Consider the following 8,491-nt stretch of genomic DNA (forward strand, 5'->3'; position numbering starts at 1 on the left):
CTGAAGTAAGTGCTAATTATAAAAGATAAAGACTGTGTAATACTTTTAGTGTCTATGGTGTTTTCAAATAAATTATCTCAGTTGATTTGCAAGGTAAACTTGTGAGATAGTGAAGGTAGTTGTTATTAACATTTTCATTTCATAAAGGAGGAAACACCCAAGGCTAAAAAAAATTCTACAAGTAATAAACAAACGAGAAGCAGGGTTAGAACGAAGCTGTTTGGGGTCCGAATCATCATGCCTCCTTAGATATGCTAATATTTGGTCAGTGAGACTGTAGTCATATCAGAATCAGGGGTACAACCATCCTAGTTTATCCTTTTTTCGCCCTTGAGTTAAATCATATTGTGTTAAATCAAATTGAGATAAATATATTTATGGCGGCGCTGCTGCTGTGTCCAAGGTTATGAAATGCCTTTCTTCTTCATAGTTTTCTGAAATTTTATATATTGTCAATTCCTCTCCAGCATCATAAAACAATGTAGAAGGTATCAGTTATTATTCAGAACCATGGAGTCAATTTTTTTTCTATAGAAATAGAAACTCTCTGTAGCTACTCAAGTGAAAAGAGGTAGGGGCATCAGAAAATCTGGGCAATCAGAAACCTGAATTGTATTTTCACTTGTCTTCTTCACTTTGGCTTTGGATTTACACTGGACTTTCTATAAGTCATTTTGTATATCTCTGTCTCACTCTATACAACTGGGACAGAAATACAGACAGTTGACAACTTTAAGCACTCAAATAAAAAACTATGCATGATCACAAAGCATATCAACATACCTCACATAGCCCTTTGCATGTAGCAGCCATTTGCTTTGCTGATAATAAAAGAGTATTAGAAAGAGTTAATTTACACTAGCATGTAATAAATCTCCTCAATCACCTCACCTCACGCTATCTTTTTTTTCTTTTTTTTTTTTTTTTTTTTTTTGAGATGGAGTCTCATGCTTTAGCTCAGGCTGGAGTGTAGTGGCGTGATCTCGGCTCAGTGCAACCTCCGCCTCCTGGGTTCAAGCGATTCTCCTGCCTCAGCCTCCTGAGTAGCTGGGATTACAGGTGCCCACCACCATGCCCAGCAAATATTTGTATTTTTAGTACAGACAGGGTTTTGCCAAGTTTCCCAGGCTGGTCTTGAACTCCTGAGCTCAGGCCTCCGAGCCGACCTCTGATCCAACCACCTCGGTCTCCCAAAGTGCTGGGATTAAGAGCGTGAGCCACTGCGCCCAGTTTCATGTTATACTTCTATAAAGATAGGCCAGTCATTATGTAAGGTAGTATGTATAGTAATTAACTGTACAGGGTATACTGAGCTTGGTTTCTGACTTATAAAATAAGAATACTACTACTTACTTCTTAAGAGTTGTGATGATTAAAGGAGATAATGTATATAAAACACTTGGCACAGTACTGGTTGGGCTCAGTAAAAGTTGGCTGTTTTCATTATTGCACATAATCACCATATTGATTAATACTCTTACTGGACCTTTGGCCTGGTCCTATCAGATTCCGGATTTTGAGAGTATTTGCTGTAGAACTGTCTTCCCTGCACCACTTTCCTAGAAATTGCCACTCCTCACCCCATCTACATGATGACAGCAAAACCTGTCATGTTTCTAACACATGTCACTGTCCGTGCCACAGTTGGTCCAGGGGTTAACACCTTACCCATGCCGCTTTGATCATTTATTCCTGGAAGCTGTGGGACTTGAGAGGAGAGCAGGGAGCAAAAAGAAGAAAACAAGAGAAAGAAAGAAAATGCAAGAGTGAAAACCCGAAGACTAGTCTCTGTCTTAGTTACTGTACCTCCTACATATAAGACTAAGACCATCTTAGTGATCATGCTTCCTGCCCTGTGGACCACCAGGTGGAGGGGAGGAAAATAAGGCAGAAAGAAAGAAGCACAGAAGAAAGATGTGGAGAATGGCAGTCTTATTCAGATCCCTAGCTGCAGGTTATTACCAAAAGGCAGTCGCACTCCTGCCTTTGAATACTGTGAGAAGACATCCAAGCATTGTCCTCCTTTACTTAGCTTAGCCAAGTTTAATTATGGAACTTGCAACAACAACTAAAGTCTTAACTAATACCCATTTTTTAATCCCTTCTTCACCATGTAATGGAAATATAGTCTGTCCCCAAAGTCAACCCCCACATATCCTCCTAAAGTCTTCTGTCATCACATCAGATCAATTCCTGGCCTCTCAACCCTCAAGGATAGATCCCTGCCCTCTTCCCCCACTCCTGTTATTCTGAGCATCAATCCTTCCTTCTAATTGCCCTGACAGCTGGTCAGGAAGAACTGCTGAGCAGAACAAATCAGAAATGGCTGAAACCACAAATCCAACAAGTTGGATAACAATCATCTCTCAGAATATATGTCAGTTTGCAAAGCAGGTCAGGGCATGTGGGTACATTCAACCCAGCTAGAGAAGCTAAGTTCATAATCTGAGCCACCATGGCCAGAAAAAGGGAAGAGAAAAGGAGGACAGAGCAAGGTATTTAACCCCTATGAGTTTTCATGTTCTCTTCTGTAAGATGAAGATAACACTCTTGATTTTCAGGGTTATTATAAGGATTGGAATAATGTACATAAATGTCTGGAATGTGGCTGATGCACAATTAATGGTACTTTTTATTAGCAGGTCTATTGTTAAGCCTATAAATGCTCTGAAGCAACAATATCAACTGAAAACATACAGGATGTATTTAGCAACATCCTCTCAGTCCACTTGAAAGGTACAAGAAAGGTACTTAATGCATTTTTAGGAACAAATGCTTCTTTACTTTAGCCTGTTAGCATTGCAGCCTAGCTCTTCCTACAGTAATCAGTATTCAGAGGTCATAATGCTAGAAACTATCTACAGATGTTCCTTGATTTCATCAGTGCAAGGTGCCTGAAATTTGAGTTTTAATGCCTAATAGAATTTAGCCTTACGGAATCAGAAATTGGCTGGACCTGATTCCCTTAAAAGTGCCATTGCATTCAAATAGGCTCACTGCTCGGCATTGCCTCCACTTTCAATAAAATGAATCTTTTAAAAAACTCATTGTACACAGGAGATTAACCGCACTCTGAAGTCACCTTCGAGTTACGTACATACCTTAACTTTCTGATATCAGTTCATCGTAAAGACCCCAGAAAATGCAGGACAATTATGGAAACTACAGCAATCAGCAAGCTCTCGAATATGCTCCACACCATTATTTTCTGGCTGAAAGTTTATTTGAAGCTGTTTCTGTCGTAGGGCAGAGAAAGAACTTAGCGTTTGGAATAAGACAAAGGATTTGGTCCCAGCTGAGCTATTAACTCATTGTGTGTCAGCAGACATGTTTTTTTATGACCCTGAGCCCCCAACCCAAGGCCTTGGTTTCTACTTCTAACAAGTGAAAGAGTCAAACTACAGAGATGTCCAATAGATTTCAGCTCATCAACTGTAATCAGCCACGAGTAATTATTGCAGTAACTATGTTATATGAAGAGTGTGGACTTCCCAAGTTGGGGAATCAAGCTTTCATTTATTCTTTTGTGTGTGTGTGTGTGTGTGTGTGTGTGTGTGTGTGTGTGCGCGCGCCCACTGCTACGGTTTGAATGTGTCCCTGAAAAGGCATGTGTTGGAGTCTTAATCCCCAATGCAGCAGTGTTGGAAGGTGGGGCCTAACGGGAGGTGTATAGGTAGTAGGAGTGCAGCCCTTATGGATTAATGAATTTATGTAGATTATAAAAGGGCTTGAGCCTGTGAATTCCATTTCCTGTTATCTCTCTTACTCTCTCAGCTCACCAGATGTCAGTTCCTTGATCTTAAACTTCCCAGCCTATAGAACTGTGAGAAATAAATTTGTTTCTTATAAATTACCCAGTCTGTGGTGTTGTTATAAAAGTACAAAGCAGACTAAGACATCCACATTTTCCACATAATCTTCATTTGATTATTTTTATAATCACATATACACATATATCTTAAAGGATATATGCATTTTCTTCCCCAAGAAGACTTTTTGCCTCCCCTCTACAACTCCCTACATACCCCTTCTGCTTTTTAATCACTTGAAGAAAGCTATTCTCTTCTAGATCTCTCCAAGCACCTTGGACTCATATGCTTTAAAGCATATACTTTGTCATTAATGAGTCTGTGACATACATTCAGCTGTGGGTTCTGTAAGAGCAAGGTCTGTGTCATAAGAGATTTGATAACTGCCTCAGAGAGCACCATAGTTTGTAGGAATGAAGAATAAAGAGAGAAATGGATAGGTAAGGGGATAAGTGAACAGATGAGTAAAAACTTCCTGGTCTCTCACGAATGCAACACCCAATTATCAGCCAATTTTGATTACATTGAAAAATACACTTTTCATGTCTCCTGAAATTCTAGTTGTATATTTAAGGAAAATATTAGGAAAAATTGGGTACATGAGTACATTAGTTCATTCTCATGCTGCTAATAAAGACATACCCAAGACTGGGTAATTTTTAAAGGAAAGAGGTTTGACTCACAGTTCTGCAGGGCTGGGGAGGCCTCATGAAACTTATAATCATGGCAGAAAGAGAAGCAAACATGTCCTTCTTCACATGGCGGCAGCAAGGAGAAGTGCTGAGCAAAAAGGGGAAAGCCCCCTATAAAACCACCAGATCTCATGAGAACTCACTATCATGAGAACAGCATGAGGATAACCACCCCCATGACTGAATTACCTCCCACCAGGTCCCTCCCATGACCTGGTGGGGATTATGGGGTTACAATTCAAGATGGGATATTGGTGGGGACACAGCAAAACCATATCAACAAGTCTCATCTTAAACAGGTAAAGATACACAGCCCAGTTTCTTCACTTCTCCAAATCTGCTGAAGTGTATTTATACCTTTTGTTTCTAACATCTAAACCATTTCAATTTTCTTTTTTTTTTTTTTTTTTTTTTGAGATGGAGTCTTGCTCTGTCGCCCAGGCTGGGGTGCAGTGGCCGGATCTCAGCTCACTGCAAGCTCCACCTTCCGGGTTTACGCCATTCTCCTGCCTCAGCCTCCTGAGTAGCTGGGACTACAGGCGCCCGCCACCTCACCCAGCTAGTTTTTTGTATTTTTTAGTAGAGATGGGGTTTCACCGTGTTAGCCAGGATGGTCTCGATCTCCTGACCTCGTGATCCACCCGTCTCGGCCTCCCAAAGTGCTGGGATTACAGGCTTGAGCCACCGCGCCCGGCACCATTTCAATTTTCTAATGATAAAGGGAGGTTGGAAGGCAATGATGGATGACAGATCATATGATAATGAGGTATTTTTCCAACTAAACACTAAGTCTCAAAGTAATTAAAATTTCTTGCCAATATTCTTTCTGATTTTTTCTAACACTCACCCATTTCGCATTTCCCAGATATGACAACTTTTCCCAGCACTATTCATCAAAAATGGCATGTTCACTTATAGGGCTTATAAGCGCCTTTAACACACTCTAGGTGGTGTTCACCCTAATGTGAGGGAAATAGTTCTCTGCTAGATTATTCTGTGTATGCCTCTCCTGTGTACACATTGCTTGGTTTTTAAACTGTAAACATTTCTGTTTCTTTTTCCTGGTTAAAAGTGCAACCAAGAAGAAGCAATCAAGGGGCAAAAACAGGCCAAGTTTCTTCCACGCTTTCCCCAGGCAAGGTTTTTCATGTTTCATTTGCTAAAATGTGACTTCACTATAGACTTTGCTTGGAATCTGATTGATTTCTATAGCCCCCAGTACAGCTAAAGGGTCATAGATGTATATGTAAAAGATCTCACAGAAAGTTTCATTGAGGCTTACCAGGGCTAGATCAAAGGGTAGCCAGCTGGGCACCTGACCAGGGCACCAATCAATAAGAGGCATTAAAACATCAATGGACATGCAATTAAGTGGAGAAGGCTACATTTACCAGAAGTCCTCTCAGGGACACTGTAAGTCGTTGGAATTTCTGATAAGCCACTTGGGATGGGACTTGAGACCTCCAAGAGGCACACCCCAGAAACCTAAAGAATCAGTAATACATTACATCAGGTGTGACCAGTTGGTTGCACACTCTTGTCTTAATGAGTGTGATGTAAATATTTGGGGTCAGAGATGACCACAAAGGAGAGGTTGAATGCCACCACCAGAGTTCCTTCTCCTCCTTCCCTCATACATTTTCTGCCTCTCCTATACATAAATAATTATTGGCTTTTTGAAAAATATCATTTTTAAAGTACATCCAAGTATTGGACTCGTGTGTCTATTTGGAAAAACATTTATCAGCAGATGACTCCAAACGTCCAAGTATCTGCAGTTTGTAGAATGGAGTACCAGGGAACAGTATCCTTCAGGATCTCAAGAAGCCATAAGAATACTGCCTAGCTGCAGGTACAGATTCCCAGGACCATTCCCAGGAGTTAGGACATTCCACAGGCCAGAAGTGACACAGAAATGAGTTCCAGAGAGACAGAGTTGGGGGGTAAGGGCGGGCAGGGAGAGGGAGGGAGGGGGGAGAGAGAGAGAGAGAAATAATATAGCATGCAAGGATATGTGCCAAGGGGCTGCCTTTTGACCTATGCATCTGAAAAGGCCGAAGGTGTCCTTCCAACAATGATCAGCAGTGAAGTGACATTGAGTTAATTCAATCTATGGTACTTCCTGGCTCTTTGGTCCACAGCCTCCATGAGATTGCTCACCGCAAGGATATTAAGCAATCTAATGGGATAATTTTAAAGAAAACCATCTTCAACTGAGTGAATTTTTCTGTCCAGTAAAAGTTGCAAAAGCCCGAGTGGCATACAATGAGACTTTCATTCTTCTGGGAATTCTTAATTCTATCCTTAGACCTAGTTGGTTCACCACAGAGCAATGAATTATCTCATTTGCAAAACCCTCAAAGAAATACCTTTGCTAATTAAAGATTTATGTTCTAACCTCATAATGCCTTCTCCCTGCCCTGCTCCTTTTGTCTTCCCTTGGCTTCCAGGAAGACCTGAACCTAATTTAATTTTCAATTGCTGTAACGTTAACCTACATTTTGGCACACTTATTTCTCCCATCTGTATAGTTTATTGGTGGTGGTGTTGATTATCTTCTTTCTGCTTAAAAATAGTATTGAAAATGTATCTTTGATTGCAAATTTCTCGAGTCCTTTATGGAAGCAAAAAAGGAATACTTCATAACCTATGAATAGAAAAAGATCATATTTTGCCATTCATTATTGATATTTAATGTATACTCCATTGTGAATTTCTCATTAAAACTATATCATTATTGATCTTCCAGAACACAGAACTTTAGAATATTCAGGTTTTTTTGATCAATTGATTTATTGATTTAATAAGGGATCCATATCTGACATTCTGCAAAAATACAGAGTCCTAGAACACTCAAATGAGGCTCAACTTGAAGTCTGAGACAAGAAATTTGAGGGCAAATAAGGAATGTTATACTTATAAAACAGTAAATGTTTAAATTATTCATAATTTTCAAAAATCCAATAGATTCAAGAAAGAACATTTTTAGGATGGAAAAATAAGAGTCATAATAGACTAATAAGAAAACCAGAGATGCTATTTTTCTAAGACACCACAAATACTTAGAGATTAATTAACATCTCACAAAACAAACATGATTCCTATAATGCATTCTCTGTGTTACTTCCAGGGAAAATAAAATCAGAACATTCAAGGATCTTAGAATTTGCTTTATGTCCTGACACTGAATGAAGTCTAAGTCAATTCCCAAGCTGTGTTCTTTGAAGCATTACTGTTCAGGAAGACAGTAAAAGAAGCACCCTGAAAAGGACATTCTCTGATCAAATAACTTTGGAAAATACTGTGTACCATCACCTCATTCTTTGAGATTCAAAATATTCATTAATATATTAAAGTCTTTGAGAGATCCCGCAGTCACTCAAGAAAGCTGTTTCACATTGTTTAACCTAGCTTTTCCTGAAACATTTTTGAGAAAAAAAAAAAAAAAAAAAGACTGTTCATATGAAATCTCTATAAACATTCTGCCCTCAAATTTGTGACACTATGGTATCAACTAGCCCATCCCCTTTGTTGATCAAACATGGTTCAGGACCACCAGGAACTCCACAGTCTGGCCTATCATGTCTATAAAAGCCCTGCCTAGTGTGAGTCCTGCCAGCCTAGGAGTGGTAAATGGTAAAAACCTGTGGTTTGGGCTACTATAACAAAATACTATATACTGGGTAACTTTTAAACAACAGAAATTTATTTCTAACAGTTCTGAGGGCTGGGAAGTCCAAGACCAAGGCACCAACAGATTTAGTAACTGGTGAGGGATCAATTTCTGGTTCACTGATGACACTTTCTAGCTGTGTCCTCACATGGTGGAAGGAGAGAACTCCGGTCTCTTCGGCTCTTTATAAGGGCACTGATCCCATTCTTGAGGGCTCTCCCCTAAAGACCTAATCACCATCCAGAGACCCAATCTCCAAATATCATCACATTAAGGCTTAGGTTTCAATATATAAATCTGGGGGAGACACATTCAGT

This window comes from Macaca mulatta, chromosome 13 (genome assembly GCF_049350105.2).
Source record: "Macaca mulatta isolate MMU2019108-1 chromosome 13, T2T-MMU8v2.0, whole genome shotgun sequence".
Classification (NCBI taxonomy): domain Eukaryota; kingdom Metazoa; phylum Chordata; class Mammalia; order Primates; family Cercopithecidae; genus Macaca; species Macaca mulatta.